The sequence below is a fragment of the Myotis brandtii genome, unplaced genomic scaffold (genome assembly GCF_000412655.1).
Source record: "Myotis brandtii unplaced genomic scaffold, ASM41265v1 scaffold270, whole genome shotgun sequence".
NCBI classification, from domain to species: domain Eukaryota; kingdom Metazoa; phylum Chordata; class Mammalia; order Chiroptera; family Vespertilionidae; genus Myotis; species Myotis brandtii.
The window spans coordinates 332,513-343,978 of record NW_005360273.1 but is presented as its reverse complement, the minus strand read 5'-3'; the positions used below and the strand labels follow the sequence as shown (position 1 = coordinate 343,978).

The 11,466-nt window shown below is 37.1% G+C and overlaps 1 protein-coding gene across 1 annotated transcript in view; it reads left to right on the top strand.

Moving 5' to 3' along the window:
- The window catches only part of PLA2G4A (phospholipase A2, group IVA (cytosolic, calcium-dependent)), a 135,480-nt gene continuing 124,014 nt past the window's right edge, over window positions 1-11,466 (top strand). Inside the window, exon 1 of the mRNA XM_005868493.2 lies at window positions 1-139. The gene's annotated coding sequence lies outside the window, so the exon portion shown is untranslated. The remainder of the gene's footprint in view (window positions 140-11,466) is intronic.

The window sequence follows — 11,466 nt, the reverse complement described above, 5'->3', positions numbered from 1 at the left end:
AAGGAAACCAGCCCACGTCTTAGCCCCTCCCACCAAGGATTAGACTTAAACTTCACTGTGGCCCCGGGCTGAAAAAGGATCCTGACAGAAAGCTAGAGGCATAAAGGATCCCGAAGAAGCTCTTGTAACTCTTGGAACTGTAAGCAATATATTTACTCTACCTCCGCCCTGCTCCGCTCCCCTCTCCCACCCTCCTTAGCTTCTAGTTTGTATCTTAATAACTTGGAAGGAGGAAAGGACACGGGGAAATCTAGTCTTCACTGCGTTTTAAAAAGTCCGCCCCTCCTCTGCCTTTTGAAATGAGACAGATCAGGGAATCTTAATTATCTTCTGACAAATGCCAGTTTGATTTCCGGGGTCTAAATGCACCGTGGAGTCAAAAGATAAAGTGTTCCTTCACTTACAGCAGCGAAAGAGCCAACCCAACATTTGAAAGGCAGTGAGGTGGCGCTTATTAGGGCTCCACGTGATGCCACCCCATGGTCACAGATCCCCAATAACTTGAGCAGCGTGCATTTGACAGCCCTGATGCTCTTTAGTTACAGAATTTGGGGACTCATTTATGTTTTGATGAAGAAGTAGTCATTTTGGTTACTTACGCATTCCTGGGTATTTAATGTGTTGCAGTGTTATGCAGAAAAAAAGACAATACTGAAAAATTAATTGTAAAACAGCTGGTATTCTGATTCGATTTGCCCTTTCTCTAACTTGGTGGACATGCCAGGAGAACAGAACTCCAAGCTAGACACTGGAAAAGATTTGACCGAATAACGATAACGTTAAGTTTCAAGTGTGAATATTATTTTAGTAATTTTTGTTTTCGAATCAGTAAAAATGGCATTGAATTTGAAATAATAGTGGCTTAACATAGCTAGGTCTCCTTCAGCTTATAATAATTTCAGTCTTAAAAATAATGAGTTTTCACTTCAAAAACTAGAACAAGAAATGCTCTTCCTATTGGTTGATGATATAAGCATTTATTCAACTGAGGCAGATAGAGAGGGCATACCATTCGGATGGATGTCTAAGTTATGATATTTGCGTGTTTAACCCTTTCAAGGACAATTTGTGTTTGGGTTTGTTTCTGTTTATTGCATAAATGTGAAAATGTAGCCCAAGATATTTGCAGGGGATAGTGGTGAAACTAACCCTGTTAAGAGTTTTAAAATTATATTCTAAAGGTCTCTACACCTTGCCAATCGAGTTTGATGCTGGGATAAAAAACAAAACAAAAACATCCACAGTTATTTGCTTCTTTCATTGAGCAGAGAAAGAGTTACATTTTAAATTAAGCAATAATTGTGAAATGCCTAGAGAAGTGTTTTATCTGCATTTGTTCAGAGCAGCTTTACAAACTTCCTGTAGGGGAAGCACATTTTATGGGACTAAGAAATATATTCAATCATTTTCCTTTTCTTAATTAAACATAAGTGATCACTTTTGAAGTATTTTGCATGTATGTGTAATTAGGAAAAGGAAAACGATTGAATAGATTTCTTAGTTCCTGAAGAAGTTAACAACATAGAGATAATTTGGCCTATTTTAACCCATCGGTATCGTTCTTGGTGTCACTGCTTAGAAAGCAGAGTCATGAAACCAAATTATTTGCATATTAAAAATAAGTTCCAAGAATAAAAAAGAGGAAGACAGAATTAGCTGTGGTTCCTTTTCCTCTCATAGGCCTTTCATTGACCATCAATTTTTCTTCCTCCTCTTGCTTGCAGACTTTATAGCTTTAGTTATTCTCAACTTTTTTTTTAAGTCACAGACCCTCTTACAAGTATTATGAAAGCTGTAGACCCTTCCCCAGAATAAAGCTCGCATACTGTCCTCCAACATGCACCAATTTGGAAACAGCTTAAGACGTTCATACTCCCCCCTTCCCCCAAAAACAATTAATGTCACGTGGTGAAAGTGTTGTACTTCTTAGAACTTTGGAATTTTCTGATAGTATCAACTAATTACCAAATCATTTTATTTATAAGTAAAGAACTGCCTAATAATGACTATTGATTGCAGTGCTCACATTGTTCACTTATTCGTCAGTGTGCTGGAACTCTAAGCAGTTTGGTGTAATGGAAAAATGACTTGCCTGGAAACCAAGTGACCTAGATTCTAGACTTAGCCCCACTAATGACTAGTTGGGCAATATTAGAAAAATATTGTTATTTTTCTGTAACATCTGATACCTTTTGTTGCTGAATGCAGTAAGTAAAACATAGTAGGAAAACAAGACGTAAGTCATTTTTAATTGGATTGTGGGTTGTCTAGGTTTGCTCTTTTATTCTAAAATTCCTAACCATATTTCCCAGCATGATTATGTTTTATAATATTTTCATTTATTCCACAGATAATTCATGTTCACTGCTTAAATTTCATTCAGTATAGTAAATTGCAAAGTACAGTGAAAAATTACCTATTACCCCCTAAAGGGATAACCATTTTCAAAATGTCATTCTTTTATTTATTCAATCAATAAGTATTTATTGAGTAACTAACATGCATCAGCAGAGAGACAGGAATTCCTGTATGCACATCCATTTATACTTCTAGGCATTTTCCTATACATGCACGCACATGTAGACATTATAAAATTGTGATCATACTTGCTAAAAGGTAAACTGAGGCATATTAAACATTTTAAGAGTTTTTGGAGCAAAAAATCAGTTGAAATGAGGCAGTGAAAAATGGAAAGTAGTTAGGAAAGGGTCACCTGCAGGATCTAGGGGCAGAGACTTTTATAGAAAAAGTAGAAGCAAAGTAAGGAAATTATTGACTGGCTATAGCTTAAAGCTTAGTTGGCTGTTTGTGATTGGTTGTCCTTATGTTTCAAATTTGTAACTTTGAGGCATTTACAGGTTTAAGATTTTGATTTGCTTATGTAGGCCACCATGACAATAAAGTCGCCTCAGACTAATTGCCTCCTCATTTAATTAATTTAACACACCATTCATACTGTTTTATAACATACTTCCTCTTCAATCATGGAATTTTCTCCTAAAACATGAGGTTTTTTTTGTATTCATGCATTATTTTGTATTTATTTATATCTTAAGCAAATATCATTGAGTTCCTACTATATGTTACACTCTGTGTGAGCGATGCCAGGCTACACATGAGCAAGAGTATGGGTCTCACTATGTTGTAATTTTAGTCTGTGGAAATGTATTGGCCAATTATAAGTTGTTAGATATTTAGGTAGGTTACAGATTTCTACTATTATAAATAATGTTTCAGCTGGGACTTCTTATATAAATGTCTGTATACCTCTTTGCTTATTTCCTTTGTATAGATTCTTACAAGCATATATATGTTCCAGGTTCTAACAAAAGTTCTACTATCTTACAGGTTGTGAGATAAGCCAATAATTGTTTTAGCAAAATGTCCTTTTCTCAACTGTAGAATAGAAATAATAATACTTGGTTATTTGGAGGATTCCTAAAAATATTTAGCAATATGTTATCGAATGCTAGTTATTATTTTTGGCATTTTGTGCTTAAGACAGATTGTATCCATTTATAAGTAGTATAAGAGGGTAGAATTTTCCTAAACCAACATTGTGTTATTACTCAAACACAACAAACAGCAAATTAAAATGTTAGATAATTGTTATACGAAAATGGCATTTTGTTTCAATTTGTATTTCTTCCAGAAATAAGGTTGAACAATTTTCAAAGTAGCTGATATCTGATAAAGTGGGGGGTCTTCTTCCCCACCAGGTGCTGCTGGGGGTGGACTTCTTATGATATCCCAAGAAAAATAATTTTCTGAGACTTACACAGGAGAATCAGTAACTTTTATTCACATGGAGTTAAATCCCTTTGCATTTCCAAAGTCCCATTTCCCTTAGTCCAGTAGAAGAAGTGTAGCTGGCTTTCAGTAAAGCTAAAATCAAAGCCAGTGTCACGAGTTTTCCATGTTGGAGCCAGGTCCAGTATATCATCAGGCTAGTTGCAGTCCATTAGTCCATTGGGTGTGGGGGTCCTCATGGCTGTGGGCCACACAGTAGAATGCCAGAAAGCCAAGCATGAGCCATGAGCCAAGTGTGCCAAGAGAAACCAAGACAGTGAACTTCTTTGTTCAGGGGATTATATATCCCAAATTTCCTCGAACTTACAGTGGACATGCCCATTCTGGCCAATGACCTCTGTTCCCAGGAGTGACTGACAGTACACACCTTCCCTAGTCATCCCTACTTTACTGGGCACATGTCTATCTTCCCTTTGTCCAGCCCCTTTCCCCCAATGTTTTGCAGGGAATATGCCTATAATGTCTGGCCTTCTCTTTGCTCCTTTCCTATTATTAATAATTAGCTAATTACATTGATATCAGAGCCACTTAGATGTCTATGTTTATGAATTGCCTCTTTCAATGTGAGTTTTAAATATTTTCTTCACTTTTAATTCCTAATTCAATAAATATCAATAGACATAGCTCACATAATCAAAGGCCCTTTGGAGTCCTCCATTTTGAAGAGTGTTAGAGGTCAAAATTAAAGCTAAATTTTGAACTAGAAATAGAAATTCTGGAAACATTGCTTTTCTCAGTTTTGGAGGATTAACCTTATCGTTTCCTAGAGCCCTTTCTTTAAAAATGAGTGAGATGCATTGAAAAATGAAAGCAAGTCATATTCATTCTCATAGACTGTCATATTCTACAAAATTAGGGAAATTGAAGAGCGTTTCGAAAATCCTTGTAGAATGTCCCACACCTCTGGGAACATCCAGACTTGCTTAATGCAGATAAGGACTAAGGGTTACATGATGATTCCTTGTAAAGGTTTCATTAAAAAAATAGTATCCATGTTTGTCATGAACCAACTAAAAATGAATTTAATTTTACTCAACTCTTCATCTTCTACTCTGATAATTTGGGCAGTGACAGTTGGGCGAACCAAAAAGTTGGTTGTGTTTTTTTCAAAGGAGATAGTAAGTAGAGCAGATATTTTGTAAGTAATTGATAGTAAGTAGTTCTGGTATTTTGGTACCATCACCTGCCTGAGAAAAAGAGATGTACCAAATATTTGCTGCTCTTGCTATGTGATTCTGGTTTTTGATTCTCTCTGATTCTTAGTCCACCCTCACAACATTCTTTGAAAATACAGTTTATCTCTCCTTTATACACATATGAAATAAGCTTAAATAATTGACTGTTCACCAGAAGTAGATTTATAGGCCATACTACTAGTCCAATCACTTATTTAATGAATTCAAATGACTAGAGAAACTCAACAAATACCTGTAAGTGAACCTTATCAGAGTTTAACGACCTCTGGGTTAAAGATGGTGGGCTGATAGGTTCTTAGCACAAGCAGTTATAAATAAATCAGCTTATCCCCTTTCCTTAAACTTTCTCCTCATTTGATTGTTTTGGAGTCTGCAGGGAAATTTGGGTATTTTAGGTAACAGTATGTTTTGAATTAGGATACAAATGTGTAATTTGTTTGTAATATGTGTAATTTCAGTATTCAATAGTATAGAAAACTTGTATATTTAAAATACTCAGCTTATACATGCTTAGTTTTTCATTTTGCTATTACCTAATTTACAATATGTTCTCTGATTATGTAGTTTGGAAAAAAAATATCACAGGGCCAATATTTTCATTTGCACAGCATTTATGGCTTATGAAGAGATTGCTTGAGAACTTCATTCCCAAAATAACTCAGTAAGTTAGTACAGCAGGTAGTCACATTTTACAAATCTGACAAGAGAACTATGGAAACATCAAATGGCTTACTTAATGTCTAATCATGATTTCCATTTTGATGCATTGTGTATGCTTCAGTTAATTAACTGATTAATTGGTTTGTATTTTCAATTTTGATGCGTGTTATTTTTAAGGCCACCAACCTCTTCCTATTTGTGTTAATATCAGAAAAATTATTGGGGAAGGAAGATCCAGATGGTACAGGTTTCCATATTAACTCACTTATTCTTCTCTTTTAACTGGATTACTGATTGACCTAATAGAGGAAGTTGCACAGACATTTAAGAATAATTGAGAAAGTAGTGTATGATCTACAATTTTGTATTTTAGAACTATTTAGCACTTTATATAGCTATACGCCACTTTAAGAAGATAAAGTAGCCTGGCCGGTGTGGCTCAGTGGTTGAGCATCAATCTATGAACCAGGAGGTCACCTATGAATCAGGAGGTCATGGTTCGATTCTCCATCAGGGCACATATGCCCAGGTTGTGGGCTCAATCCCCTATAGGGGGTGTGCAGGAGGCAACCAATTGATGATTCTCTCTCATCATTGATATTGCTCTCTTCCCCTCTCCCTTCCTCTTTGAAATCAATAAAAATATATTGTAAAAAAAGATAAAGTATGTAACATTTTATCTAAAAATACTAAATAGACATATTATGAGTTATATATGAAGTGCTAATTTTACTAGAGGCTTTATTTCCAGTTTGGATTAGAGCATTCTCTTAGAATATTCTAAGTATAACCTGAAGAGCCTATGACTCTTTTTGGCTCTTTTTATTAATCCTGGAAGTTGGCATAAAGCATTTGTATAAAAGTGATTGGTCTGATCTTGGATTAATCAGTTATAGAAAAAAATTATTTTACCTTTCTGAACAATTCAGTAGCTTCTGGTAAACTAGACATTCCTTTTCAGGATTAAAACTTACATTAGTTGTAAAATTGTTTATTATACATATGTGTAACTTCATAATAAATAGTACATAGAAGATCAAGTTTGAGTGCTAGATGCAACTGAGCCACTGGAAACATTAGGTCAGCAAATGGCTTCTGAGTTTCAGTCAGTAAACTGACAAACTTCCTCTTTGCCCCATACTTGAATATCCACAGCTTTAACAAGATAAGCAAGTTGAGTTCAGTCTGTAGGCAATGAGCTGGGATGTTGGGCCCCTTGTGGAAGGAGGTATTCTGGCTGAATTCTTGGGTCTGTAATTGTAGAAGAGACATTGTCCTCCTAGATAGCCTGAGGGCAGATAAATGGTCTCTTCAGCTTTTCTTCAGGCTCTCATTTTTCAATTTATTAAAAAAAAGGGTAATCTATTTTGTTGGTTTTTTACATGCAGTGTTTCATATAATATTATGAAAGTATTGAGAAAAATAATTTAGAGCAATTGTGTAAGAATTTATAGAAAAACAAGTTGGGGGAAAGTGCCTAAAGATATATGCAGTTATGAGGACATTCTGCCAGCATCTATGATTAAGATTTCATAATAGCCATCAGTCCCTTGTGATATCTACCACAAACCTCAAACAGGTATCAACTTTCTTCCTATTCAACTGTCATGAAGAACAGGCACAGGAATTTAAAATTGATTGAGGTCATGAATTTATATCTCAAAGACATAACACCTAAGGCATTTCCGTAGTTCATGGCACAGTCTTCTAAGTCACTACTTTTAATACACAATGGTAATTTATGTGCAGATAATTATTTAAAGTATTGTCATAGCCTTGATTCTTAGGAGAAGATGTTACTAGCATGTATTTTAGGAAGATTTCTCATAGCAAACATTCTAAATTAAAGAGATTTCTTGGTTAATGAAAGACTTAATTATAAAATAGTAAGATGTTTACTTCTAGTCAGCTACTGGGCACTTAATTTTTTGAGACTCATTTAGAATTCGTTGAAATTCTTAGTATTTAAATTATATTTTAGATTGACAAATTAACTTGGTTGACTAATACCTTATGAACTATTGTCACAATGAAAATAACTCATAAAAATTACAATATTCTGTGAGGAAAATAATTTATAAATACTATTGTACTTATATGTATAGTATAGCTAGGATAATAGTAAGAGAAATGTATATTTTTAATACTTAAAAAAAGAAGAAATTTAGATAGCCTGTTCTCTTTTTCACTTAGGAATTATTTTACCTTTTGGGTGAAAAAATGTAGATGCTAATATCAACCAGGAATTATTGATCACTGGGCTTTGTGCATTTATTCCTTCACCAATTCAGTAAGTTTTAATGAACACTACCCACATGCTAGGCATTGTGTTACATTTAGGGCATACCTGGGTGAATAAAGCAAGTACAGTGATTAATTCCCTCTTGGAGGAGAGAGACAGTAATTAAGCAAACAATAAACAGATAATAAAGGAAGCAAATGGACTTCAATAGTAGAAAATAACTGGGAAGGTGAAGAATGGGAAGGTTTGCTGAGAGGTAAAAGTTAAGCCAAAATGTGAGGGATGAGAAGCCATGCGTGAGAGGTGAAGGGAGTGAGAACAGGTGTGGCTCAAGGCGGGGGCTCCAGGCAGAGGACAGCATTTGCAAATAAACCCGCAAAGAAGTGACCAAGAAATCAGATGGAAAACTGGGGATTGGAAGAAAAGGATGGAAAGTGGTTCCAGAGAAGCAGAGGGTAGAAAAGTGACGGCTACATTTGAAAACTTGGAGGTCATTCGAGACCTGGATTAAGAACAGCTTCAGTGGACAGAATAGGATGAGAAGGAAGTGGAAGTGAGATGGTAAGTGGATGGGAAGTGAGGGCTGGAGGATATTGGATACAGTTTGAGCAAATGGCCCTTCCCAGATATCTGTCAGTGAAACAGCATAAAAATGGAGACATGGAGGGCAAAGGAATATGGAGTAGAGGGAGACTAACAGGTTTGCTGATCAGATTAGGCAGTAAAAACTAAAGTTTGATGATTCAGGAAAAAAAAAAGGCATGGATATCAGAGTGAAGTACTTGAGGAGGAGAGAGGGATTTTTCAGGCAGAGAGACAACGTGTGGGGCCAGGTCTGTATCAGGAGGAGGAACTGCCTACGTTGTGTACATGTAGAGGAGTTTGCAGATCTGGTGGTGGGAAGATGAGAAACTTCCCTCTGGTGCCTTCTGTTTTCTCAGAGAAGGGAGATGAGGTCATCAGCTAAAAGTGGGTTGGAGGGGGTTAGAGTGAGAGACTTGGCAGTGGTTCTCAACCTTCTGGCCCTTTAAATACAGTTCCTCATGTTATGACCCCCAACCATAAAATTATTTTCGTGGCTACTTCATAACTGTAATGTTGCTACTGTTATGAATCGTAATGTAAATATCTGATATGCAGGATGGTCTTAGGCGACCCCTGTGAAAGGGCCGTTCGACTGCCAAAGGGGTCGCGACCCACAGGTTGAGAACCGCTGCTTTAGGGGAAGAAGAAAGTCATTTTCTAGAGTGGGAATGCAAGTTCACTAGAAAAAGTTGGAATGATGCTGGGTAGTGCTGAGAGCCTCTGAGTTTAGAGAATGTGAACCTAAAAATGCCAGGTTATGTGGCTTTTCTCCAGTTGTGTTAAAATGCTAGGAGCAAACCCAGATAAGCTAGAATGGCTGAGTTCTTCTAGAGTGGGAGGTTGGAAGAAAAAGAAAGAGAGAGAGAGAGAGAGAGAGAGAGAGAGAAGAGAGAGAGTTTTTTTTTAGGAAGGAAGGAAGGAAGGAAGGAAGGAAGGAAGGAAGGAAGGAAGGAAGGAAGGAAGAAGGTAGGGAGGGGAGGAAGGAAATACTTTCTATTTTGCAGGAGCTCTTAATCCTGCAAAAGACTGGGTTTCCTGTGCATTTCAAAAGTGAACTGCCGTTCACAGTATCTGGAAGCATACTTCAAACCTTCTTATTCCCTGACAAAGGAATGGTGAACTTGACTCCTATTACAGGCTTCCCACTCCAGTACTGCAGAATGCTGGTCTAGTTGAATTTCACAGTTAACACCTGAGGTGGGCAGGTATATGGCTTTGCTGATATTCTACCATTCCTGCCATATTTCCTGTCCATTTTTTCTGCTTCAAGACCATAGTCAACATTCCTACTTTAACTACAAGAGCAGGCTCACGCTCATGAAACATTAAAGCCAGTATGACCATTTTCCTGGGGGTTTTCCCAGGACTGTTTACTTTAGAAAAAAATATATGGCTTTTCCTGCTGTGGCAATCTCCAGTACGTCATGCAAAAAGGCAGCAATTAAGGAGGGAGTGGAAGCCTCAACAAAATACAAATGCGCCCCAGGGGAGAATATTTTGAACTGTCTGGTCTAGAGAGAGAGAGAGAGAGAGAGAGAGAGAGAGAGAGCTGTAGAAATAACGTGCTTCTCAAAATACACCCCTTTTCTTAGCCTTTTGTGCCACATTGTTAGATATATTTAAAAAGTGTTAACACCCAGTACGTCACCATTAGCAGTTTCTTTTAGGTAGAAGGTGAAATGTTATTCATTTTTCTGAAAATGAACATAATATAGTTTACACTTGTCGATGGGATGTTACTTCATAATGTTTTGAGTGGGAAGAGGAATTTTGGAAACCATCCACTTAGTGTTTGTAAGTAAACATCGGATAACTATGATTCGAACCTAGAGAAGTATAAACGATGAAAATGATTCTTTTAAAGCTTTATTTGATGAATCATAGAGATAAATTCAGTTATTCACTTCCCTCAAATTCATATCTTGAGCTTATCAACAAACAATAACTTGAAACTTAAAATTTGGGTCAAATTAAAATTTACCGATATGTTCTGTTTCATTTTGGCTATGTTTCCTTTTATTCGGGAAGTGGGTGGGTTGCTGGTAGCTTACAAAGAGTAGCTGGGTGAGAGTGAAGAGATGTGTTCAGCCCTCCCCTCCCCCCGATATTCCCAGTACCCACCTGGCCCCATACATAGTTAACATGATGTTATTGACTATACTCCCTATGCTGTAATTTACATCTCTGAGATTATTCCGTAACTAGCAATGTATACTTAATCCCTTCACCTTTTGCACTTAGCCCCCCAACCCCGCCTCCCCTCTGTCAACCATCAGTCTGTTCTCTGTATCTTTGAGTCTGTTTCTATTTTGTTTTTTAGATTCCACACTCTGTAAAGTACATGACCGTCTAACCAGTATGCTGTACATCTGAAACTAACACAGAATAATCGTGAAAGTAAAGTGTAATTGAAAAAATAAAATAAAACAAAGCAGTTTCCCTAACTGGGTGGGCTTGGATACATTTGTTTACATCTTTAGGCCCCAGGTACACACTTGCACACTGAAGTTCTGTCTAGGTGGCAATTATGAATATTTTCTTCTAGTTCCAAAATTGTGTGACTTGCACTATAGCCTAAATGGCTGCTTGTTTGTGGCCACCAAGAGGTGAAACAATGGAAAATAACAACAAATCAGAGAGAATAACAATAAATCGAGGAAAGAAAATTAGGAAACTGGCTTCTGGCCAGGAGACATTCTTGCTTTGTTCATAATGTAGCTGTGAGCCAGAGCAGCCAGCGTCCTAGCCTGTAAAATAGGTTCACCTGGATTAGGCTCAACTCCACTGTCCTAGTTTAGGAGCATGTGTTATCACACCTGGGCCTCTCTGGCTGGCTGTGTCCCTCCCTCCCCAAACAGGACTTTTCTCCCTTAACAATTGTATGCTTCTTTGTTCAAATGCTCTGTTTATATTATCAGTGTGTTACAGACTGAACTGTGCCCCCATCTTCTGTCCCCCCCCTCCCCCCCCCCT